Source organism: Portunus trituberculatus, chromosome 33 (genome assembly GCF_017591435.1).
Source record: "Portunus trituberculatus isolate SZX2019 chromosome 33, ASM1759143v1, whole genome shotgun sequence".
Classification (NCBI taxonomy): Eukaryota; Metazoa; Arthropoda; class Malacostraca; order Decapoda; family Portunidae; genus Portunus; species Portunus trituberculatus.
This window is the reverse complement of record NC_059287.1, coordinates 4,921,053-4,948,552: the sequence shown is the minus strand read 5'-3', so window position 1 is coordinate 4,948,552 and position 27,500 is coordinate 4,921,053. Positions and strand designations below refer to the sequence as shown.

The 27,500-nt window shown below is 39.3% G+C and overlaps 1 protein-coding gene across 1 annotated transcript in view; it reads right to left on the bottom strand.

Moving 5' to 3' along the window:
• Window positions 1-27,500, bottom strand: part of LOC123512343 — a 44,388-nt gene that overhangs the window by 16,350 nt on the left and 538 nt on the right. The window lies entirely within an intron of this gene.

The window sequence follows — 27,500 nt, the reverse complement described above, 5'->3', positions numbered from 1 at the left end:
CTCCTCCTCCTCCTCCTCCTCCTCCTCCTCCTCCTCCTGGACATTAAGATCTTCAGTGATGTATGAAGCTGTTAAATGAAGTTCAATCCTGTTAGTGAACGTAAGCCATTGCAGGAGGAGGAGGAGGAGGAGGAGGAGGAGGCTGAAGGTAAAGTGATGTAAGATGATGAAGATATATGTTGGGAGAGAGAGAGAGAGAGAGAGAGAGAGAGAGAGAGAGAGAGAGAGAGAGAGAGAGAGAGAGAGAGAGAGAGAGAGACAGAGACAGAGACACACACACACACACACACACACACACACACACACACACACACACACACACACACACACACACACACACACACACACACACACACACACACACACACACACACACACACTCTGAAATAATGAAAAAAAATAGAGGCATGTAATTTTAACACAGTAATTTGATGATATTCTTCTTACCATCTAGTACAAGACTGGCTCTGTAGGTAAGGCAAGAGTTCTCAGTCTTTGCAGCTTAGTGGCGCTGTAAAGGTGCATCTCTGGTAAATCTCTGGTAAACTCTGCAACTCTTAACCTAACCTAAACTAACTTAACCTAACCTAACCTAACCTAATCTAACCTAACCTGCTTTCGTATTTCCATCTTCCTATGACCTAAACTCCTTTGAAAGTGACGTTTCAAGACTTTTATCCCATTCCTTTGGCTGAGTCTTGAACCTGCTCGTGGGCTGGCATCTAAGTGGGTCTTTTTATGTACTCCTTTTTTGTGACTATTTCCCCTCTTAAATAAAAAAATATATCATCGGACGGGGCACAAATACAGTAGCGAGTTTAGTGCGGAGCAAAGACAATAAATAAGAAAATAAATAAAATAAAACACACACAAGTATCTATCTATGAAAATTTGGCGTTGCATTTTTATATTACTTGCGGTACACTGTTTACGAGACACTAAGGTAAGGAGTAATGGTAGAAAATGTTGAAATGAATATACGAGAGAAGCTGGCGTGCGTAAACCTGTGTTAGCACCGTATTCTGAAACACAGCGCTGCATCTCCATTATATTTAAAAGCTGTCGCTAAAGTTACACAGGTTTTTAAAAGTGTTATGGTTCAAGCGACAAATTAACTTGGTTTCTAGATGATTAAAAGAGGAACCACTTATTAGAAATCGGATAATAGCTAGAATAGAGAGAGAGAGAGAGAGAGAGAGAGAGAGAGAGAGAGAGAGAGAGAGAGAGAGAGAGAGAGAGAGAGAGAGATGACGCTGCTTGGATAACTTAAAAAAAAAAACATTATCACAGCTTTAACAGGTTTCTAGACGGAGAGAGATGACATGGCTTGGATAACGTAAAAAAAAAAAACAACTTAACATTACCAAGATTTTTTTATTTTCTTTGTGGGCGGTGGTGGTGGTGGTGGTCAGGTGGGGCAAGTGTATGGATCGGCCTGAAGTAGAGGAGAGTATTCGCGTGGATGATTGGTGGATGGATACTACCTAGTGGCTGAGTGAAGCTGTGAGTTATGTAATGAGTGATCTGCAGGGCGTGGGATGTCTCGTTATCCCAGAGGTTCGTGGTAGGGTGCGTTTGGGTCAGCGTCATTCAAAGTACTGGGGGAGACTCAGTAGTGGATGGTAAGCACTTGTTAACGGGGCCAGAACGTCGTAACACACACACACACACACACACACACAGAAGAAAGAAGAGGTAAACTTAAATAGAGAAATGGAGAACGAGAAGGATAGAGAAGATAAGGGAAAGAAGGGCACGAGTCACGAAAGAGAAAACAGAAAAGGAAGAATGAATAAGAGAAAAAGGAAAAAGGAGGAAAGAAGGGAGAAAAGGAGAGGTGGACACACACACACACACACACACACACACACACACACACACACACACACACACACACACACACACACACACACACACACACACACACACACACACACACAACTGTAGAGAAATGGAGGGAGAGAAGAATAGAGAAGGTTAGCGAATGAAGGGAAGGAATGAGGAAAGAAAATGCAGAGAAGGAAGAATGGATAAGAAAAGGAAGAAGAGAATGGAAGGAGGAAAAGGAAAGGATGACAGAAGGGAGAGAAGGAGAGGTGGACACACACACACACACACACACACACACACACACACACACACACACACACACACACACACACACACACACACACACACACACACACACACACACACACGAGAAGAAGGAAGAGGTAAACTTATAAACTTGTACACTTAACTGACATAAAGTACAAGTTCTTTCCCCTTCTAACTTAAGAAAGGTGACAGAGCTCTCTCTCTCTCTCTCTCTCTCTCTCTCTCTCTCTCTCTCTCTCTCTCTCTCTCTCTCTCTCTCTCTCTCTCTCTCTCTCTCTCTCTCTCTCTCTCTCTCTCTCTCTACCCCACTCCCTCTCCCTCCCTTCTCCCTGTGGCCCTAAAGTGAGAGGGAACGAGCCTATGTGGAATTGTTGAGAGAGAGAAGTGGGAGGCTTGAGGCTCTTAAAGGCTGGTTAAAGAGAGAGAGAGAGAGAGAGAGAGAGAGAGAGAGAGAGAGAGAGAGAGAGAGAGAGAGAGAGAGAGAGAGAGACTAGACTGTGTTGTTCTCTGGGGACAAAAACAACATTATGATTTTTTTTTTCGCTGCTTGTTTCTTTATATACTTGTTAATCACTGAACTGTGTATGTATTTTTTTCTATTCAACTTGTAAAGGAACGGAATAAATTAAGGTAAGCAGTTACACACACACACACACACACACACACACACACACACACACACACACACACACACACACACACACACACACACACACACACACACACACACACACACACACACACACACACACACACACACACACACACATCGGAAATCTGTTGTCTTTTTGAAATCGGTTGTGTGAAAGAAGTGTGTGTGTGTGTGTGTGTGTGTGTGTGTGTGTGTGTGTGTGTGTGTGTGTGTGTGTGTGTGTGTGTGTGTGTGTGTGTGTGTGTGTGTGTGTGTTATTGAGATCAGTTACTATACGATGAAGGTATTCGTCACGAAATACTGTATTCTTAGAGAGAGAGAGAGAGAGAGAGAGAGAGAGAGAGAGAGAGAGAGAGAGAGAGAGAGAGAGAGAAAGACAGAGCGAGAGCAGTATCTTGGAGGAAATATGAAAGCAACAAGGAATAATGATGTTTTCCTCTACCATATTCCGCTTCAACACTTTTTTATAATTCTTGGTTTACGGTAGAGAACATACTGGAGCGAGAAGAGGAGGAGGAGGAGGATGACGGGGAAGAGGAAGAAAAAGAAGAATACAAAGGAAGACAAACAGCAACAGACCATTAGGTCCTTACTAGGCTGTTTGTGGAGACTATCTACTAACTACCAGTGGTAGAGACAGGACAGCAAAGCAGAAGGCTCCTCCCCACCCACCCCTCCCTCCAGCTGAGGCTGGCAGGAAAAAAAGGCGAAACCATGTGATATTAAAAATCACATGGAATTTTAGTAGAGAGTGAAAAGGAAATGTGTAATCTACGTCTGACTACTTGTGTTTGTGGGGGAAAGTGTTAACGCTTGGTAAATGTCATGTTGTGTGTGCATTGTGTACGTGGATGCACAGTGTGTATGTCGAATGGGTGGTGCGGCAGTCAATTAGGCCCCAGCTCCGTTCAATCCACTGAGATAGCATACTTTCCCTGTAGGGACGCCGTACGCTGATAACCCCTTGCAACATTGATCCCTGGTACTTAGTTCCCGATGATGATCAATGGTTGACAAGGCCCTCTCCAAACACAGCCCGTCACAGGTCGAGAGTAGTAGTAGTGACCGTTCACTCTGGGCTATCTGTGCGTGTATGCAGTGTAGTGTAGTATGTATGTAAACACAGTGTGGAGTCAAAAAGGTGGTGCGGCAGCCTTGCCTGGCGCTTTCAAGAGAGGCAGCAGTCAATCAGGCCCCAGCTCCGTACAACCACTGTAAAAGTGCACTTCCCTTTAAAGGGCGCCGCACACTGTATGGTTACCCCCTGCAGCGGTGACCCCTGGTACCTTAAATCCCGATGATGGTCAGCTACTGTCAGGGCTCTTGACTATCCACAGCCCTTCACAGATCGAGAGTAAAAGTAGTGACCGTTCACTCTGGGCTATCTGTGTCATGTATGGAGGGTGAGAGTAATTCAAACTAACGGGCAATTTAAACCACGATCAGAGGCCCAGGAGATAAAAGAAAAAGCGCAAAAAGAAGAAGAAAAAAAAGAAGAAGAAAAAGAAGAAGAAGAAGAAGAAGAAGAAGAAGAAGAAGAAGAAGAAGAAGATGATGATGAAGAAGAGCAGGAGCAGGAAGAGGAGGAAAAAGAAAAAAAAAAACAGTAGCAGCGTATTATAATTATTTTCCTTTATTCATTTCATACTTATTACTATTTATATCTTTGTTGTTTAATTTCTACTATCTACTCCTTTCCTCTTTCTTCCAGTATATAGATTTTGTTTTAAATTTGCGCTTTTTGTCTTTAATTCATCTTGGCGTATGTATGTTTATCTATTCATTTATTTATTCCTACTTGTTTCTTCTTATCACCAGATTTAATACTTATCGTTGTATTTACTTTCATTTCTCTTTCATTTCATGTTTGTATAATCTTGGCGAGTCGAATTTTTCTTTGATTTTCTGTGGGTATTTCTTTAAGCCATATTGTTCTTTTAGTCGTTGGCCTCACCAGTCTTTCCCTCCATTGATCGCCAGCCAGCGGAGTGATGCAATGTACCTGAATCGTGTATTGTTTGTAGTGAGATGTGCCTCCCCCTACCACCACCACCACAACCTCCACCACCTCCTTCTGTGTTTTCTTCGCGTATTCATCGCTTCGACCATCAACCACCCAGCGCGTGTATCCGTTTTGTCTGTCCCGTGTCTATCTGAGTGACTGCATCGCGGCTCTTGGGGACTTGAAAGGCTGTGAAGGAAGGGTGGGTGGGCGGTAAGCGTCTTCACACAGCTATAAAAGAGAACAGGTAAAGAAAGGGAAGATAAAAAAGAACTCGCTATTTCACCTTCAGTTGCCAAACGAAACTTCTCTCTCCTCCCTTTTCTCCTCCTCTCCTTCCTTCTCTCCTTCCTTCTCCTTCCTTCCCTCCTTCCTTCCTTCTTTCGTTCTCAAAGACTTACTCAATCGCTGTGTGTGTGTGTGTGTGTGTGTGTGTGTGTGTGTGTGTGTGTGTGTGTGTGTGTGTGTGTGTGTGTGTGTGTGTGTGTGTGTGTGTGTGTGTGTGTGTGTGTGTGTGTATGCTCCCCCATCCTTCTCTTATCTCTTTCCTTCTCCCCCTATTCCTTTCTTCCTTCTTCCCTAACTTGGTCCCTTTTCTCTCTCTCTCTCTCTCTCTCTCTCTCTCTCTCTCTCTCTCTCTCTCTCTCTCTCTCTCTCTCTCTCTCTCTCTCTCTCTCTCTCTCTCTCTCTCTCTCTCTCTCTCTCTCTCTCTCTCTCTCTCTCTCTCTCCTCTCCCCACTTTCTTCCTTCTTTCTATCACTCACTATATCCATCTCTTCCTCTTTTCTTTAGCTTTCCTTATCTCACCCTCTTCCAAAATTCTCTCACCCTCCGCATCTCTCCCTCCTCTCCTTTCTTCTCTCTCTCTCTCTGTGTGTTTTTCGCTTCTTTTCTTTCTCCTTTGTTTTCATCCTTCTGTCTTTCCTTGTTTTCCTTTCTTTCCCTTCGTTCTGCGTCGCTGCATGCCTCTCTCTCTCTCTCTCTCTCTCTCTCTCTCTCTCTCTCTCTCTCTCTCTCTCTCTCTCTCTCTCCATGGATTAGATTGAAATAGATCGCAATGAAGGAGAAAAGCAACGAAGACAAAAAAAAAAAAAGCACAATATTCTAAAATCTAGCAGTCAGTTTTGGAGCCACAGGTGTGATATTCCAATCAAGTGCACAGGTGTTAAAGGTGCCTTACCTGGTCATCCCTTTATCCCTCAACCGTCCCCCTTCCTACCTGCTGAGTCTGCTGTTCGAGTCATCCAATACTGTTTACATTCTCACTTATGCTTTTACATGTAATGGGTGAGATGAGGACTTGGGATTTACATGTAGATTAATGGGATAACTTATGACAGGTGGGCTCAGGTTACAGGTGGATATGTTACGATGGATTAGAAGGAATTATATGTGTGATGCTGATGGATTAATAGATGGATGGGTGTATAAATACGTTTGCTGATGGATAAATGGGTAGATAGATGTATAAGGATAGATATATAGGTACATGCATAGAGAGAGAGAGAGGGGGGTGGACCGTGATGTATATATAGATAAATAGAGAGAGAGATAAACAAACTGACAGTCATTTGTGGGTATGTTAACCACAAAATCGGTTCATCACTGAATTATGGGCCATGAGAACGAACTTATGAAATATCCGACATTAATCATAAGTAATGTCAAACACACACACACACACACACACACACACACACACACACACACACACACACACACACACACACACACACACACACACACACACACACACACACACACACACACACACACACACACACACACACACACACACACACACACACACACACACACACACACACACACAGAGTAGATGTTATATTTTTTTTTATTCTTTCTTACACCTAAACACTCTTCTCAGTCACATTGTCTCATCACACCTGACTGACTAAATGACTCATGGAAAAGGAAAAATAAAGGAAAATACAGATGTTCTCATAGGCACAAATTAACCATGACTCATATTCTGTTATGCAAAATTTTCCGTGATTAAATTTGAAGAATGTAGCTGAAAAATGTTAAGAGAGTGAAGTTTAAAGAAGGGTTTAAAGCTGTTAGAAGAAAATTATACGAGATATAAGACGAATTTTTTGGGGATACTACCAGAAATGAGAGTGAAGGTGATTCTCGGTGTAAAATATTCAGAACACACTTGCATTCCGAGGCATTTATTCGCATTCCGAGGCATTTATTCGCATTACGAGGCATTTATTCAGCCGTATCATGAAATTTAAGTTTGGTCATGACAGATATAGTGGCATGTTTCTGCTGGTAACCTTGGAGACAAACTCTGTATCCACTCATTCAACATTGATTTCTTGTGTAACGCTATTTGAACGCATTCCTTATATTTTTTTTCTGAAACACGTATTGTGATCTTGCATAACGATCAACTATCTTGCTGTCTTCACTTCCAGGCCGTGCAGTGGATAATGCTGCCCAGTTTGTTGTTTTATTTGTCTTCTATTATATCCATACCATCATTCTTGTTTCTTGCCTCATCATGGAATACTGTAAAGCTTCAAAAATTATATAGAAATCATGACTGAATTATTCACATCAGATTTCCACCATGATTACCAGTCTGGCCCTGTCGTTGTATCTGTCGCCAGACCATGCTTGAATTTCATGCCAAGGCGAGATAACGCTTTAACCACTTCATTACTGAGACGCATTTTTATCACAAGCTATGGATGTGATTTTATTTACATTAGAAAGAGTCTATGGAGGTCAAGAAATTAATAGCCAGAGTTTTTACTATTTTAATCCCCACATAATTTTCTGAAGCTGTATAAAACTGGCAAATTGTAATCAAAATGAATATGGAAACGCGTCTTTGTACTGAAGTGGTTAAAAAGCTTATGTGTATAGAACATTTTCCACTTCCAAGAACCTTTATCTTCACCCGTGGTAGCATCCTCAGGAACTTGTGTTACACCCTGTATAGTAAAAAGAGTTAGTGGCGCAGGCCCATATTAGAGCCCATATCACCAACCAAGCGCGTCTTTGGTGTAACCACATTGAACCTGGGTATCATGGTGACATGTAGATAACTTTAAACCACTCGACAAATGGCAAAGTTTCAAGGCCGTACATGGTGGGATTCGAACCTAGGCGTGGACATGCCCGACCCACGCTCACCACCTTCTCCACTACGCCACCACCTCGATAATGTTGGTGCCGGGTCAATAGGAAGATTTAGAAGAAGATTACGTAAATTTATGGGTTGAGGAGATAGATGGATATAGGCAGGTGTGATTTATATGGGCAGCGTCTCCCGTGGGATTACTGCCTCACTGTCCCTTAAATTATAAAAGTGAGTAATAGCAAGTAGATAACAGTGATTTCTTACATTATATATCTCTACGTTTGAAGGAAGGGTAAAAAATAGGAAACAAACGCTAATTTCAATAAGAACCTAAGATAAGAAAACAAGGGAGCTAGCTAAACACCAATCGGACCCCACGTGAAGGCCAACTTTTTCTCATTTTTTATGTGAGAGGGAAATCCGGCCAAGGGCAAAAAATAAATAAATGAATAAACTGATGAAGAAAGGTCCACTGAGGTGCCGGTCCCTAAAGAAGTCAAATAGAAATATAGTTTGAAAGGGACTCCGAGGATGGTATAGGAGTCTTGCCAACATGAGACCTTTCTATCAATATTCATCCACCATCACCCATAGATGCATCTGGTTGTCCTTTTAACCCCTTCACTACTGGGTCACGTTTTTACCTTGAGATTTATGTACGATTAGACCATTTTATTGACATTAGGAAGGTCTATGGAGGTCAAAAAAAAAAAAATTCTTCGTGAGTTTTTGAAGCTATATGAAATCACCAAATAGTAAGCAGATTGAATATGGAAACGCGTCATGGTACTGAAAGGGTAAACTCTTCCCACAAATTCGACACTAACAACCTGAAATGACATTCTTTCGTCACTCTTGCTTGTGTATACTTGGAGAGAGAGAGAGAGAGAGAGAGAGAGAGAGAGAGAGAGAAATAAGAAAATAAAAGACTTATTTTCAAGGTAAGAGAAATATAAATAAATATGGTTGTGCTAAGGAATATATAAGAATTGAAAGAATAAGGAGAGATAGAGATAGATAGATAGATAGATAGATAGATAGATAGACAGAGAGAGAGAGAGAGAGAGAGAGAGAGAGAGAGAGAGAGAGAGAGAGAGAGAGAGAGAGAGAGAGAGTTGGGGGGGGGAATGTGGGGGAGCTAGTGATCACGATGGCTATTAATTCCAGGCAGTGTCGGGAGGATGTCACCAGATCTCCTCTACGCGGTGGCCTTAGGCTGCATCGTTGGTCATTTTATGATGATTTAATATTAAACTTATTCTGGCTCATATCAGATGGAGTGAAAATGTGGAATGTGCATTTTCTTTTCTGTGCATCCCAAAGGTGTTAATGGCATGAACACTTGAATATAATGAGCAAATATATATACTTTTTCCTCCTGCTCTTTTCTTCTTCCTTTATTTATTTATAGATTTATCTCTAATGCAGTGCGTGGGAAGGGGGGGGGGCAGCAGTGGCCAGGTTGAGTTTTTATAGTCTATAATTGCAGTGCCTATGTTTTAATTAAATTTTTACTTGATTAGTTTATTATATTCATTATTCATTTATTTCAAAATTTTACGGCATGATGAACGCTGGTAACAAAAGAATCAATTAAAAAAAAAAAATTACATATGTTTTTGCTTCGTGCTCTGTTGATCTCAGTTTCATAAAAGACGGAAAATAAATCGGACTTTAGTTTGATCATTTTGCATTAAAATTGGAAACCGATTACACATGTGCCGTGTGTTGAGTTGTGTGGCTGGCACTTCTGTCATACGGTGGCACCAGGGACGTGTTACCTTCTCACCGTCACTCCGCCTTCAGGAAATATTTGTATCTCCACTTGCAAAACAGGAAAGTTTGTTTTATATCATTGGTTTAAACATTCGCTCTATAACTATAACACGATTTTCTAAACTTGTAATGGAGAAAACGAAATAATCACTGCGAGTATAAGCCAGCGCATGACATTCATCTGGGTTATGCAAGTGTGTGTTGATAAGAAATATTTACAACAATTATGAAAACAAGTGTAGAATGAAAAAAAAAAAAAGATTTCTCACGTATAACCTGCACCTGTATATGATGTGTGTCCATACTTAGCATGAAAACAGTATCGATGAGAAAAGGAAAGATTTCATGGACTTGTTGCCTCTGAACTGACGTGGCACGGAGGAGAGGGAGTGAGGGAGGGAGGGAGGGAAGCAAGTGGGTGTGTGCTGGTGTATCCTGGGAAGCAAAACACAACATATTCATAAGAAATTTTCCTTATCTGTACAATGTCGCTTTTAAAATCAAACCAAGATGCACTAAAGTATTCAGGAATGGTTTATGTACAAGAACGCTCATTTTAATCCACACTTGTCGATATAGATATGAAAAAAAAAAGAATAAAAAAAGTCATTAATTAAGCTTGAAAAGATTTATGTTTAAGAAAGAGATAGGAAGGAATTGGTTCTTAAATAGAGTGTTAGATGAATGGAACGGACTTAGTAATCAGGTTGTTAGTGTTATGTCATTAGGGAGCGTTAAAAGATGATTAGACAGATATATGGATAGGAATGAGAGGTGGAAATAGGTAGTACATTTCCTACGTGCAGACCTGATGGCTTCTCGCAGCTTTCCTTATTTTCTTATGCTATTATGTTCTCAAATATCGAGTATCAGTAAAGCGATGCCTAAATCATAACACTTCTTTCACTGACACATTCACCGCAAGGATTAGTATTCATTTCGTGTCATAATTGTAGAAAAACTGTTTATTGACTGATGTAAGGCAAATGGGGAAATGTAGATATTGTCTGAAGGAGGAGTGATGGGTACAAGTTAACACGTCACTGGCATCTGTATTTGGCATTCTGATAAACACTTCCGCGGACCAGATTTTCTCATTTGATTTTAGAGTAATAAATCTCTAGTTTCTCTTTCCACAATTTGACGTTTGAAAAGGAAGCAGAGAAGAGAGTCTATATAAAAAATATACACAATAATTAGACGTGTAATGCCGTTAAGAGCATCTGTTTATTCATTATCAGAGTGTTCCTGGTAAAGGCTCTCACGGTGACATTGTGATTTAAGTGTCCGTGTTGAAAAGTAAACGGAAAGGTAAATACACCCAAGGCCGGTGATGGAGAGGCGGGAGAAGTGTGTCGCCGCGGCATCAACCACGTTTTTTTCCATCTTTTCTTTTTATGTAGGAAGGGCGCAGGTAAGGGCAACAAATATTACTATTATAAAAGGGCCCGCTGAGGTACCGGGCCCATACAGAGTCAAAAACGCCAGTCAGAGCGAGGGGATAAGTGGCTTGAAGCGATGATTGAAGTGCGTGATTAGAGAGGCAATGTTCGAGAGGCGAGGAAGGAAAAAATTACATCATCGTGTGTGTGTGTGTGTGTGTGTGTGTGTGTGTGTGTGTGTGTGTGTGTGTGTGTGTGTGTGTGTGTGTGTGTGTGTGTGTGTGTGTGTGTGTGTGTGTGATGCATTACTTTTCTTTTTCCATTCTCTTCGTTTCCTCTTCTCTCATCTTCCCATTTCTCACTTAACTTTCATTCTCTTCCTATCAGTGTCCTCCCATTTCCGTCAGTTCTTTTGCTGTAATTCTCTTCCCACCCCTTCTCTTCCTTATCTTCTTATCCCACCTCTCCTCTTTCCCTTCATATTCCACCCTTTCCATGATTTTTTTTTTCAGTTCCCTTTCCTTTCCTTCCTTTTATTATCACGTATTCTCCACCAGCCTTCCAATCCATCCCTCCTCTTCTTTATCTTCTTATCCCATCTCTTTTTGTTGTTTGCCGACGATACCACAATATTCATTCAAGGGCAAAATGTCAATGAAATGATAATTACACTCAATAGTGAATTGATAAAGTTATCAAATTGGCTAAAAAGCAATCAACTGACAATTAATGTCTCTAAAACATTTTACATGGTATCAAGTCGCACAAATATTGATTTAGATAACATAAATATTAAGATAGAAGATAATGTAATAAACAGAGTAAGTCATATAAAATTTTTGGGAGTAATCATTGATGAAAGGTTGTCATGGAAGCCACATATCTTGAGTGTATGTACTAGAATATCACAAATGACGGGAGTTTTATATAGGATACGAAATTGCTTGCCCTCAGAAAGTATCAGAATGGTGTACCTTTCCATTGTTTATCCTCATCTATTGTATTGTTCTGCTATATGGGGAGGCGCATTTAAAACACTTATAGACTATTTATTTACTGCTCAAAAGAAAATTATACGAATCATGTATTTTAAGTCAAAATTCGAACATACAAACCCTCTCTTTCATGATCATAAACTTATAAAACTCCTGGATATTATTCTTTTACAAACTTGTATATTTGTGTTCAAATCTTTACATTTTTCCTGTAAACACTGCTTTTGAGTTTCCATCACATAATATTAACACAAGAAGACCAATGGATTTAAAGATACTCCAGTGTAGAACTGTTCATGACCAACGAAGTGTTAGTGTGAGAGGCGTGTGGAATTGGAATAACCTTCATCAAGACATTAAATTTATAAATTTTATTAATTTATTTAAAACTAAATAAAAACTTCTATATTTGTTAAATATGAAGGCTGAATTATATAATGATTACGTTTACATGTTTGTGTGCACATGATATGTCAAATTTGTTTGTAATGTATGTGCGTATATATGAAGTATTTATGTATACATGTTAACATCTATGTAGTTATGTACGTAGGCGTCTATAGATGTGTATTTCCATGCATATACTTATGGGTATGGGTGTGTGTTGGTGGGTTTGTATAAGCATACCCATATATCCGTACTTTATGCGGATATATGGATATGGTTGTTTGTGTTTCTTTATATATTCAGATAATTATGTTTATCATGAACTTGTGTGTATTTTCATAATGTGTATATGTAGATTATGTATGTAATTTTATATATGTAGAATGTGTGTGTGTGTGTGTGTGTGTGTGTGTGTGTGTGTGTGTGTGTGTGTGTGTGTGTGTGTGTGTGTGTGTATTTGTACATATATGTTTGTATGATTTGTGATTAACATTGGAGTATATACAAAAGCTCTTAGTGTAACACTGGCGTGTATTTTTTTTTTTTTCTTAGGTAATTCAACCAGTCTGTAAAAAACCTCGGCTTAACAGACCTGGCCTGATTAATGCTGTTATATCCATCTTACGTAAATATACTTAAAAAAAAGAAGTTAAAGGCCAATAAAGACATCAATCAATCAATCAATCAATCTCCTCTTTCCCTTCATATTCCACCCTTTCCATATTTTTTCTCCAGTTCCCTTTCTTTTATTATTCCTTATTCTCCATTTCCCTTCCAATGTCTCCCTTCTCTTCCTTATCTTCTTATCTTATCTCTCCTTTTCCTCTTCATATTTTCCCTTTCCATGATTCTTTTTCCCGCTACATTTCCTTTCCTTCTTTTTATCATTCTCTCTTTCTTTCCCTTCCCTTCCAATCCCTATTCTTTTAATCTCATTCTATACCTTTGCTATCCACTCCCCTTCCCTTCTCTTCCCTTTTCTCTCTTTCACTTCCCATCAGAATCCCTTCACAGCAAGTCCAGCGCAGCTCTTCATTCCTCCCGTCACATCTCCGGAGCGAAATTGACTACAAATCAATCCTCATTACCTTCTCCTCCTCCATCCCTTGCTCCTCCTCCTCCTCTTCTCTTGACCAGTGGAATTACTTGCTCTCCTTTGGTATTTGGTGCTTCGTGTCTGCATGAGTCGAAGGGAAGTTCCAGTTATAGCTATTGACAGACGTGATCGATGTAACGTGCCGCGCATCTCCAGATCAGTGTAATAAACGTACATTTCATTCTCGGCATCCGCGGTTACACAGACGCGATAGGACGTGACAGGGTGTTTGGTGTTCTCGTCATCGGTGTGGGTGTTGGAGGCTTCATCAGTATTCCAGGCAGTTGTGTTCATGTGTTGTGTATCTTGGAATTATATTAAACGTGTATTAAACATGTATTTTTGGCGTTGAAGTGTAGTGGGAGAGAATAAGACAGCTTTGTTATTTAGTGTTGGATGCTTCATGAGTATTCGAGGCAGTATTCGTGCCTCTAGTTCATGTGTTGTATATCTTGTGTATATTAGACGTGCAGTTAAGGTGTTTAACCTCTTCAGTACACCATTGCGCGTTTCCATATTCATTCTGATTACTATTTGGCGACTTTATAGAGCTTCAGAAACTTATGGGGAGATTAAAATAGTGAAGACTGTTGCCATTAATCTTTTGACCTTCATAGATCCTTCCTAATGTAAATAAAATCGTCTAATCATACCCAAAACTTGTTGTAAAAATGCGCCCAATTACTAAAGAGGTTAAATATAGAAGGAAAAAAAACAATAGAGGTTCAGTCTTGCTGTTCGAAGTTTACATTAGAATTGGAGACAGTATTCGCTGTTGACTTGATGTGTCGTGTATCTTTGAATCAGTATATTCAATGTGTGTTCTAGACGGTTAAGTATAGCGGGAGGAAACAAGGCAGCTTCGTTGTTTAGTGTTGGAAGTTTCATCAATACTCGAGGCAGTGTTCGTAGTTCAAGTTTATGTATAGTATATCTTGTATTTACCATTTATCTTCTTTGTTCCTCGTATCCTTCGCTAAACAGAGGCGTGAAAGCGCAAAAGATTTTCATTGTTTTGGTAGAAGGATATTGTAATTTTGTTAGTATTCGCTGTTCTGCTTCGGTAATCAGTGAAATGATCGTGCATATCAATCTTCAGACTTATCTTTGAACGTTATGAGACAAAGAGAGTATCATTTGTATGGGAGGATGTGGCGGTTTTGTTATTCCTGGTTCGAGTTCACGTGTAAAGTATGTGCGTGTTTCATTGCTTTGGTATTCTTAGGTAAACTGACAAAAAAGGAAGAGAGAGACAAGAGAAAAAAAGCGATAGAACAAAAGAGCGTCGTTATTTTTATTGAAGGACTTAGAGCTTTTGTTATTTCTGGTCCGCATTCATTCTCTGGTGATCTCTGCTAAACTGGAACACCCTGCCCGCTTCTCTATTTCCATCTATCTATGATCTGAACGTTCTGATTTAAGAAGGAAGTTTTAATACATTTACCCCATTATTTTGACTAACTCTCTTGACTCTATTCGGTAACTGGCATCTCTGTGGGACGGACGTTTTGTTTAATAATTTTTGTTACCCTTGGCCAGTTCTTCTCTCTTACATAAAAGAAAAATTTTTGCTCATCTGGAAATCATTACAACTTCAGTGCAGTTCAAACCTACCCTGGTGTCCTCTGTCGGGAAGAGAAAGACCTACCTAAATACAGCCAACGATGAGATGTAATGTTTCAGTTCTTTGTTATGAAAGCACCTCTCACTCGTGACTCGACATTCCGGGTTAAACATACGCACTGGAACAGGACCCTCGTTACTGGCGCGAGAGGACAAGGTAGCTTAGTTATTCCCGGTTCGATTTACTGTCCTGTGTCTCCAAATCCGTATAACAACGTGCACTTCGGACGTACCTCGGCAGCGGTGGTTAGACAGAAACGCGACAGAATTCTACATATATATAGTCTCGTTACCCGCTTGAGAAGACACCGCGAGTTTTATTTTATCAATTTCATCCATTTCTTTATTATTCGGTTCGTTAGTTTGAAGGAATATTATGCTGCGATGTGTTTTTCTGGTAGACTGTTTGTCCAATTCAGTTGTGGACGAGGGAGGAAAAAAATGGAGGTTCTGTGTAGCTGTGTGTTTTGAAGCGATTCCGTCAGATCCAGAGAGAGAGAGAGAGAGAGAGAGAGAGAGAGAGAGAGAGAGAGAGAGAGAGAGAGAGAGAGAGATTCGAGTCACTTACCCTGAAACGATTCTTGGAGACGTTCATGTTGTTGTTATTGTTGTTGTTGTTGTTGTTGTTGTTGTTGTTGTTGTTGTTGTTGTTGTTGTTGTTGTTGTTGCTGATGTTGTTGTTGTTGTGGTGGTGGTGGTGGTGGTGGTGGTGATAGTGGTGGTGGTCACGTAGGAAGTATTCTAATTATTGCAGTTTCGAAACACACACACACACACACACACACACACACACACACACACACACACACACACACACACACACACACACACACACACACACACACACACACACACACACACACACACACACACACACACACACACACACACACACTCTCTCTCTCTCTCTCTCTCTCTCTCTCTCTCTCTCTCTCTCTCTCTCTCTCTCTCTCTCTCTCTCTCTCTCTCATCTCGGCGTCACTTACAATACAGAAAAAGAAAGAATCACTCCATTTCCCTGTGTGTCTGTCTCTCCCAAACAGCTTCGTCAAACGCTCACACGTCACTCCCCCAGACCCAGAGTGGAACAAATTACAAATAAGTTAATCCTTCTTCCTTTGATCTCGTCCCGTCGGCCTCTTGTGGCTCGAAACACACTGGCGAAGGTGAAACACACGTTGAAAGGCTGATTTATGTGTGTTTTGCGCGCTGGGGGAGATAGAATAGTGTGTTTGGACGGAGAAGTATTGTGGTGCGTGTGTTTGTTGGTGTGTCTGTGTTGGTGGGTGGGTGCAGTACTTGTTTTTGTGTGTTGTGTGTCTTGCTGAAGTTATATAGGGCAATTGTTTAGTTTGGAGTGAAGTAAGGACAAGAGAATAGCGTGCATAGAGGTAAGGTAGGAGGTAATCGATGTTAGTTAGGAAGAAAAGTGAAATGTAAATTGATAAATATATGGAAAGAGAGAGAGAGAGAGAGAGAGAGAGAGAGAGAGAGAGAGAGTGAGAGTGAGAGTGAGTTTCTAATCAGCCGAAAATGAGACACGAGTTATATTTGGAAGAAGGTAGAATACTGCCAGACAACAGAAAAGTAGAAGAGTAAGGTTTTTAATTTAACAAGGTGACAAACGCGTGAAGGCTGCATGGAGAAAAGAAGACTTGAACAAAACGAACACTGGTGGTTGTTTTGTTGTATAGCGCAGTGCAACAGGTGAAACAAACACGTCGAAGTTGGAAAAAGGGATGAACAAGATTTTTTTTTCATCGAAGAGGTGAGCTGGCCAAGAACAATAAAAGATAAAAGAAAAGGCCCACTTCTTTGCCAGTTCCCTAAGAGATTAGTAGAGTTAGCTAACAGTCTGGACAGAGATGATGCTTAGGAGAAAGGGACAGTGAAATATATAAACTTTCCCTCTTAATTAAACTCCTCACCCACATACCAGCCAGCATTTACACACACACGCACACACGCACACATGCACAAACAACACCATCTGAGAAGCAACATCAAACACTAAACAAGGAATGAACACACGCAAGCAACACACAAACACACAAACACACACACGTTAATTAAGACAAAACAAGAAGGCCTGAGAGACGTACGTAAGACAATAACAGGAAGAAGGTACGAAGATCTGAAGACCAGCATACGTGTTGCACTTAAGACGCGGAAGAAAGGAAGATAAAAGCGAAGAATTTACGTGAGAATAGGAGGTAGAAAACTGCCAGTGATAATGAGGAATAAATTGTTTTCTTTTGTCATGACCGATTTATGAGTGCTGTCTTGTGGATCTGTGGCTAGACTTTTATATAAGCTGAGGTAGGAGGGAGAGAGAGAGAGAGAGAGAGAGAGAGAGAGAGAGAGAGAGAGAGAGAGAGAGAGAGAGAGAGAGATTTGAAGGGAAGGTACTAGTTTCATAAGATACATAAGATCGAAAATCCCAAACAGATCTGTAGAACATTGGACAGTATGATGATTATAGTGTTTGTTTTCTTTTTCTTTCTTTCTTTTCTTAAATACAATTGGGTCGAAAATCGAGGACACCTTTGTCGAGCAGCGGTGAGCGGCAGCGTTGTTTCCAGTGCGAAGGGATCGCGTGGCAGCAAGCAGCCGGTCACCGCCACCGACGCGCGGCACGCCTTCTCATGCATGTCAGACCAAACAATGATGTCAAAGGAGGAAGGTACCTTCTCTTTGTATTGCTGGACAGATACAAGTTGCATAAATAACTTTGGTAGGAAGAAAGAACGTACGCACACTTGACTGCACTACTTTCTTACTTTGTTAGTTTTAATAGAGCTGGGCATTTAGTGACTTAGTTCAAACTAAACATCTTTAGGCCAAATGCTTGAAAATAAGCCAAACCGAGGCTTTCGGCCTAACAAAAAGGCCAGTCATGCAACCCTTAAATCTCTAAAAATCTGGCTGAATACTAAAAATGATGCATTTTGGATAACGGTGTCGTCAATCGGAGGCTCCACACTACATTGAAACTGACCAGCAGCGAGAGGCAGTGACTCAGTGTCGGACACATCTTGCGAGAGTGCGCCACTGTCAAAGATGGTGACGCGCTGGGGCAATGGCGGTGGCGTGGTGTGAAAGGCTCCATTGAAAACTAGGGCAGGCAACCAGCGCTGGACACAGATGACCGACACATGTGGCTTCCAGTGAGAGACCTAAGAGTCTAATGTCTAGCTGTTACTTGAAGAGAAGGAAGTATAGTTGTTGCTAAATTCTAAAGCACTGTTTATTTCTAGTTTATCTTTTTTGAGTTCTCTTTCATTGTCCCCCTCCCCTCCTCTCTCTCTCTCTCTCTCTCTCTCTCTCTCTCTCTCTCTCTCTCTCTCTCTCTCTCTCTCTCTCTCTCTCTCTCTCTCTCTCTCTCTCTCTCTCTCTCTCTCTCTCTCTCTCTCTCATGTTCTTGTATTCCATTTATTCATATATATATATTTTTTTTCATATTACTTCTGTTTTTCCTCTTATTTAACTCCTTCAGTGGTATAACGCCTTTTCACATGCATTTTGTTTACTATATAGTGATTTTATACAACTTCAGAAACTTATAGGAGGATTAGAATAGTGAGGACTGGCCCTTAATCTTCTGACCTCTATAGACCCTTCCTAATGTCAATAGAATCGCCTAACCATTCCTAAAACTCATGGTAAAAACGCGTCCCAGTATTGGAAAGGTTGAAATCTCATACCATTTATTTCCCTCGATCTTCTTTCCTTTTTATTTGTTGTTTCATCGTGGAATTCATCTTTTTTGTCGCTTTTATTCTTCTCTCCTTCGTCTCTTACTTCACTAACCACTAACCGCCTCGTAAGGGCCAAAAAATGCCTAGTATTGTTTGTTTTTTCTTTGTGTTCTTATGTGTTTTATCTTTTGTTCACTAGTATTTCTTGTTCTCTCTCTCTCTCTCTCTCTCTCTCTCTCTCTCTCTCTCTCTCTTTCTTTCTCTCTCTGTCTGTCTGGTAAGCAGTTCCCACCAGGTGAAAGGTTTGCAAGGTATTGAAAGAAGAGGAGAAAGAAGAGGAGGAGGAGGAGGAGGAGGAGGAGGAGGAGGAGGATGAAGCCACACTCTCCTCTCTTCATCTTCACGAGTTTGGGTAAGCGTGCCAAGACGTTTTCAGTTCTCTTCTCTTTGTTTCCATCTTATTGTTGTTTTTGTGTCCTCCTCCTCCTCCTCCTCCTCCTCCCTTCTCATCGTCTCTTTCCTTCTCTCATTTTTGCACTGGTTGGTTACTTTTTTCATTCTCCTCCACTTTATCCTCTCCTCCTCCTCCTCCTCCTCCTCCTCCTCCTCCTCCTCCTCCTCCTCCTCCTCCTCCTCCTTTTCTGCCCCTTCCTCCTCCTCCTCCTCCTCCTCCTCATCCTCCTCCTCTCATTCGGTTCACGAGAGAAAGAAAGAGAGAATGTTTTTGAGGTTTACTTTACTCTAAGTATGCACGAATATGTTTACTATTTTGTTATGTGTTGTGTCCTTATTGTGTGTTTGTGTGTTTGTGTGTTCGTGTTATTTTCTGTTTTTTTTTTGTGTACGTATGTTTATTTGTTCAGTTTTCCTTATTTTCTGATTCGTATTATGTGTTTATTTATTGATTCATTTATCTGTGTGTTGGTGGCGGGCGATTCTTTTTTTTTGTTTTGTTTTGTTTTATTTGTTTTGCCTTTTTGTTTCATTTTATTTTGTTTGTTTTCCCCCTCTTCGATGATATCATTAATTTGCGCCAAAGTCCCGTTATTTAAATATTCAATTATATATATATTTCAAACAGGAGAGGAAATATTGCCCACTTGCGTTCCCTCAATATTCACCCACAGAGAGAGTATTGCCCACCGACAGAAGAGGAAACGTTGCTTACTTGTGGTTTATCATTGTTTACCCTTTAGCATTGCCCGCGAGAGAGAGAGAGAGAGAGAGAGAGAGAGAGAGAGAGAGAGAGAGAGAGAGAGAGAGAGAGAGAGAGAGACGATGAAAAAGAAAAACGAAAACACAGGAAATGAAATAAACAGTTATACAGCAACACAATAGTAAATGAACAATAATGAATATGTAACAACAAGCCAAAAATGCATGATAAGAAAGATAACTAAAGAAATTCACCGCAGAGAACGAAGGGATAGAAAGAAGAAAGAGAGGAAGGACAAGGAAAGAAAAGATAATGGAAACAAACCTAGGGAAAAAAAGACAAGGAAAAGGTAAAAGAAAGACAAAAGGAATAAGAAAGGGAAGGAAAAGATGGAGGGGAAAGGAATGAAGGAGTTAAGAAATAAATAAAAAAATAATTGAGAAAAAGAAAACTGACAGAAAAAGGGAAGAAAGGAAAGACAGAAGAGAGAAAAGAAAAAAGAAATGAAATTGCAATGAAAAGGAAACGAAAAATTTGGAAAACGAAGGAAAGGAAAGGGAAAAATGAAAAAGGAACGAATGAAAGAATAAATAAGACGAAAAAAGTGGCAAATAAGAGAATAAGAAAAAGAAGAGAAAGAATTCAAAAGACAAAAGAAGAGGCAAATAAAAGAATGAGAAAAGGAAGGGAAAGGATTAAAATGACGAAAAAAGGCAAATAAAAGAATAAGAGAAGGAAGAATTAAAAAGATGATAGAAAAGAAGAATAAAAAACAAGAGAAGGAAGAAAAAGAATTAAAAAGACGAAAGAAAAGGCAAATCAAAGAATGAGAAAAGGAAGGTAAAGGATTAAGAAGACGAAAGGAAAGGCGAATAAAGGAATAAGAGAAGAAAGAGAAAGGATTAAAAAGATGAAAAATGCAAATAAAACAATAAGATAAGGAAGGAAAATGATTAAAAAGACTAAAAAAAAGAGGCAAAGGAAGGAAATGAAGGAACGAACGAAAGGAGGAAAAATAAAAAAATGACTAATAATGAAATAAAGGAAGGGACATCATGACAAGTACTAGCTAAGCACATGAACGGATATTTAGACGGATGCGGATAGACAGACGGATAGAAGAAAAATAAACGGAAAAAAACAAACAAAGAGATAACAACATCCTCGTCCCAACCATCGCTAGTGTGTGCGTCCGTTTATTAACCCCTTCAGTACTGGGACGCATTTTTACCATGAGTTTTGTGTACGATTAGACCATTTTATTGACGTTACGAAGGGTATATGGAGGTCAGAAGATTAATGGCCACAGTCTTCACTATTCTAATCCCCCACAAGAGTTTCTGAACCTGTATAAAGTCAGCAAATAGTAAGCAGAATGAATGTGGAAACGCGTCATGGTACTGAAGGGGTTAAAGGTTCATTGATTCATTTTTTTTTTTTTTTTTAGGACATTGGACTTGTTTTGTAAGCCTTTTACGAGTTTTTTCTTCTTTCTCATTCAAGTGTGTGTGTGTGTGTGTGTGTGTGTGTGTGTGTGTGTGTGTGTGTGTGTGTGTGTGTGTGTGTGTGTGTTTCAGATTTGCAGGAACATTTTTTTTTTTTTTCTTATAAGCTGCAGGACACCTTATGTTATTATTGGTAAACTGTTCCAGAGAGAAAGGAAAGAAAACAAGGAAGGAAATCGAAAGAAAAAGAAAGTTTGTTACCTGTGAAAAAAAAAGATAGAAAACGAAGGAAGACAAGATTACAATACGAAGATGTGAATTCAGGAGAACGAAAACTATAATGATGATGATGATGATGACCATTATCTTCATCATCATCATCATCATCATCATCATCATCATCACCTACTACTACTTCTACTACTACTACTACTACTACTACTGTTGTAATGATAATGTAATAATGATAACAATAACTTCATAATCCTTCTTATTATTCAAGCTTAGTCTTATCAGGAAATGAATTAGTAAATGAGGAAGTCGGTGCGTGAAAAAGGGAAAAAGAATCGGTCACCAGAGGAAACAGGAAAACATTGATGAAGACCCACGCCCACTCTGTAGAATTTATATTAAGTGTTAACTCTCTACGCATTACTGATGGCGCTAAGCTGCTTCTAGGCGAAATGGAATTAATATCACAATTATTGCTGAAATCATTGTTATTATCACATTAACTAAATGCGTTATATTAATTGACGTTTGCCTTTACTCGTGACTGAGCGACGCAGTGTGCTTAGTGCTTACTGCTGCCCTCGACTCTGGTGCTGCCAAGTACAGACACCCCCCCACCTCTTACCTGCCCAGCTGCTGACCCGGTGTTGCCTCTGTTTAGTTAGGATAGGACAAGGTAAGTTAGGGTAAATTTGGTTAGGTTAGGTTTGGTTAAGATACTCGTACATTAAGTTTGTTTAGGTTAGGTTAGGTCTAGTGCTTCTGTGGTTAGGGTAACTTAGGTTCATTTAGGTTAGGTTAAGTTATGTACGGTCTGGTGGTGTTTTAGTTAAGTTAGGTTGTCTTAAGGTAGGTTAGGATAGGTAAGGTTTGGTCCTGCTAAATTTAGGATAACTTTGGGTTAGTTAGGTAAGGTTAAGTTATGTATGGTCTAGTACTGTCTTAATGAGGTCAGGTTAAACTTATCTATGGTCTGGTGGTGTTTTAGTTAAGTTAGGTTGCCTTAAGGTAGGTTAGGTTAGATAAGGTCTGGTCCTGCTAAATTTAGGATAACATATGTTTGGTTAGGTTAGGTTAAGCTATGTATGGTTTGGTGCTATGTTAGTTAGGTTATGTATAGTCTTGTGCTGTCTAGTTAGGTCAAGTGATGTATGGTTTGGTGCTGTCTTAGTTAGATTAGGTTAACTTACGAGTGATTTGGTTTTCTCTTAGGTCAGGTTAACTTATCTATGTTCTAGTGCTGTTTTAGTTAGGTTAGGTTGTCTTAGGTTAGGTTAGGTTGAATCGGTAAGGTCTGGTTCTGTCTCAGGTTGGGTAAGATCTAGTGCTGTCTTTAGGTTAGGTTGAATTAATAATGTTTGGTGCTGTCTTAGTTAGGTTAGGTAAGGTTTGGTGTAGTCATTGTTAGGTTAGGTTAGGTTAGGCTCAGTCGTGGGATACATATAATTGTCAGACCTTCACGTGGTACTCTCTATTCATTATTCATCCCTATTCATTTATCTAACCTTTTAAATCTCTCTAATGACTCGCCACTAATAACCTGATCACCAAGTCTAGTACACCAAGAACACAAGGAGGCTCTGGGGTTTACAAGTGGCAATCTTCTCGTATTTCAAACCCACGTATCTATATTCACTCGTCCCCATCCATTCATCTTGTCTTTTAAATCTCTCTATTGACACGCCACTTTCAACCAGAGTATTGAGTTATATTCCAGTAACCTACCACTCTCTTTGTGGACCAATTTCTTCACACCTCTCAAGTGTCTCAAGCTTAAACCTGTTACTTCTTATCTTAATTATCGACCCTAAGTATCTTATTCACATTCCCCTTGTTACTTCCCTTATGCCACTTCAATACTTCACAACTTTGGTATCTCCTCATTTATTCTTGTTTGTCTCCTGGTACTTGCTTTAAATCTATCTAGTATCATAACTCCTTCACTGCTATTGACTACGTCTTTCCTAGTATCTTATTTGTTTTTATTTGTCTACTTCTAACTTTTTCATTGCCATTTGCTACATCGTTACTGGTTTCTCATTTGTTCTTATCTATCTATTTCCACTTTTTTTTTATAAATCTATCTAGTACCCTTACGCTTTCATTGCTATCTGATGCTTCTTTCCTGGTATCTCATTAGTTCTTGTTTGTTTTAAATCTATCTAGCATCGTAACTCATTCACTACTGTTTTGCTACATCTTTCCTGGTTATTCATTTGTTCTTATTTGTCTACTTATATTTGTTTTAAACCCATTTCGTATTTCAACTCATTCACTGGTATTTGCTATATCTTTCTTGGCTCCTCATTTGTTCTAATTTGTTTACTTGTGCATGTTTTAAATCTATCTAGTACTCTAATCCTTTCACTCCTATTTAGTACATCTTTCGTTGTATCTCATTTGTTGTTATTTGTCTACTTGTACATGTTTCAAATCTATTTAGTATTGTAACCCATTCACTGCTATTTGTGACCTCTTTACTGGTTTCTGATTTGTTCTTATTTGTCTACTTGTACTTGTTTTAAATCAATCTCGTATCCGAACCCATTTAATGCTATTTGCTACATCTTTCCTGGTTTCTTATTTGTTTTTATTTTGTCTACTTGTACTGGTTTTAAGTATATCTTTTACCTCAACCCATTCACTGATACTTGTTACGTCTTTCCCCAGTCACTAAGCACTGAGGGACATTACTTCTCGTTTTACACCTTCAGATATTATGCTACCTAGTAATTGTAAAACGCTATATCTTTTCGTTCCTTTCTTTCTTGCAGGGGTTTCTAAAATTTCATATATTGATTTTTGTGTTGTGAATTATTGCATAGTCCAGTGAAAGGGTTGAATTTTTGCTATTAGGCTTCCATATACTAGAGTCGTCAGTCTGTTGGTGTGTGCTAATGGTACTCTCTCTCTCTCTCTCTCTCTCTCTCTCTCTCTCTCTCTCTCTCTCTCTCTCTCTCTCTCTCTCTCTCTCTCTCTCTGCTGGAACTCGCTAATTTATATTCTACCATGATTACTGATTCTGAGAAATATGTTTACGTCACTTTTATTTTAGCCCCTATACCACTTAAAGACTTGTATCAGACCATTATAAATCTACAGTGATAAATAGTAGTGTTCGATTTTCACCGTGTATCAAACTCTTATTAGTTATTCTCTGACCTAGCGCTGCAGTCACCCTCACCTTGTACTACTGGCATACTTGAATTGTATTAGCGTCACTCTCAACCCGTCAACTGTTACAGACTCACTTGAAAGATTGCAGGACAGAAAGTAACAGGAGAGAAAGTGGCATGAAAAGAGTAACAGAAAAGAGTGACAAGGAAAAAGAGAAAAATAATGGAAAAAAGTAACAACGTAAAAGGAGAGCAAGAAAAAGTAACGGGAAATAGTAGCAAGGAAAAGGAAGCAAGAAAGAAAGTACAAAAGAAAAGAGACGCGGAAATATTAAATGCTTTTATTTCTATTTCGGAGCTAACCTAAACTTACTTAATCTTAACCTAACCTAATCCAACCTAACCTAAATTAAACATAATCTAACCCAACCCAACCCAGCCTAAAGTGAGCCTAACCCAATCTAACCTAACCCACCCCAACCCAGTCTAAAGTAAACATAACCCACTTTAACCTAATCCAACCCATCCCAGTCTAAAGTGAACCCAGCCCAACCTAACCTAACCTAACCTAACCTAACCTAACCTAACCACTATTACTTTTTCCTGAATAAAATTACTACTGTTACTTTTTTCATGATTCATTTTTTTTGCATATTTTTTTTCATCGTTAGTGTTTTTCCTTACAATTTTTTTTTTTCAGAGCATCGACTTTAGATCATTCAAAATATTGTGATGTATTATAATTTGATTGATTCTCTGTATTTCCTCCAGCCGGGATATGTGCAAAGTTTTTTTTTCCCCTCATTGTAGGAAGGCCGCCGACAAGGACAACAGAAATTACAATAAAAAGAAAGCCAACCGAGGTGCCGAACCCGTACAGAGACAAAAACGACAACCAAAGCTACAAGATCAGCTCACATGCAACGTACACTTCAAATTAACTTTGACCTTTGACCCCTTCAGTACCATGACGCGTTTCCATTCCCTTTTCCTTACTATTTAGTGACTTTATACAGCTTCAGAAACTTATGTAGGGGATTAAAATAGTGAAGGCTGTGACCATTAATTTACTGACCTCCATAGACCTTTCCTAATGTCAAAAAAATGGTCTAATCATACACAAATCTCAAGGTAAAAATGTGTCCCAGTATTGAAGGAGTTAACTGTTATTTTGAAAGACACCGTTGAATATTCGTGTAGTGAAAAGTATCTATGTTTTGCTAATTAAGATAGTTTGGTGTACTTATAGAACAAATAGGAAGAGAAACTGGCAATCAAGTAGGCTCTTTTTCTTTTTTTTTTTTTTTTTTTACTTTTTGTTTCCTTGGCTGGCTTCCCCTCTTGCGTAAAAATAAATAAATAAATAAATAGCACAGTTTTCTCTCCTTTCCTTTTCTAGTATCGGAATTCAATTTGTTTCGTCACGTTTAAGAATTTCTTGACCTAACACTTACATTTTTTTCAAGTGTTTTATTATTTCTTTTTTACCATCACCTTTATATTGCCATTCCTCTCAAATCACCGTCACTACATGGCCCACTTCTCTCTCTCTCTCTCTCTCTCTCTCTCTCTCTCTCTCTCTCTCTCTCTCTCTCTCTCTCTCTCTCTCTCTCTCTCTCTCTCTCTCTCTTTTGCAGCGTCTTTTAGGAGAAGCACTATGAGAATTATTTGTTTATTTGAATAGTTAGTGTTGATTATTAGTAAGATAATTGTGTATGTGACATTTGTTTTGACTTGTTTCTGTTTCGATAAGTAGAATTTTTAATCAGTACTAAAAATAAGATAGAAGGAATCGGAGAAATGTAGGAAAACAGATAGATTCACCAAGAAAATAAGCGATAAAAAGACAAAATAAGGAAGGTAAGGCTAATCTTTACTTCCTCTTCCTTAAACTGTACTCAGAAACGCCTTCCTGTCTCACCACGACAGATTTCCAAGGCCACAGAGACAACTAGCGAGGTTTTCCAGATAGTTCCTCCTTTTAATAAACAACAAATCTTGCCTATCTATCTTCAGAACCATAGTAATACTCTTAACTCCCTTCAGTACTGAGACGCATTTTTACCATGTCTTTTGGGTATGATTAGACGATTTTAGGTGCATTAGAAAGGCTATATGGAGGTCAAAAGATTAATGGCCAGAGTCTTCATTACTTTAATCCTGATGTAAGTTTCTGAAGCTGTATAAAATCACCAGATAGTAAGCAGAATGAATATGGAAACGCGTCATGGTACTGAAGGGGTTAAAAACACGAGTATCTTCAACTGGAGTGATGGTGAGAAAGCACAACGTTTCAGAATATAGGCCTTTGTCTCGCCGTACGTTGACACCACACGCATCTTTCCCTCACTCTTGCGGCTGTGCTCTTCTACTCAATGTTCAGACCACAGTACAAAAAATAACAATACGTAGTGATAGTAAATAAAAAGTTTACCTGAACACATAAAAAATATTAAATCATGAGGTTAATTAACGAGACTGCAGCGCAAAATGTTTTAAAAGTTATGTAATTATGGGAAAAAATATAATCTACCAGTGAAAGGGTTAAATCATGCACTGCCCCGTTACTGCTTCGCTCAAAATCAACCAGTCAGTCAATCAGTCTAGCAGTTGATCAGTCGATAGGGTAAACAGTCTTAAGATCGCCAGTTCTTGCCACCCTTGCCTGTTACTTTCATCTCTCACTAATATATCACTTGTATCCATCACCTGTACCTGTTACCTTTACTTGT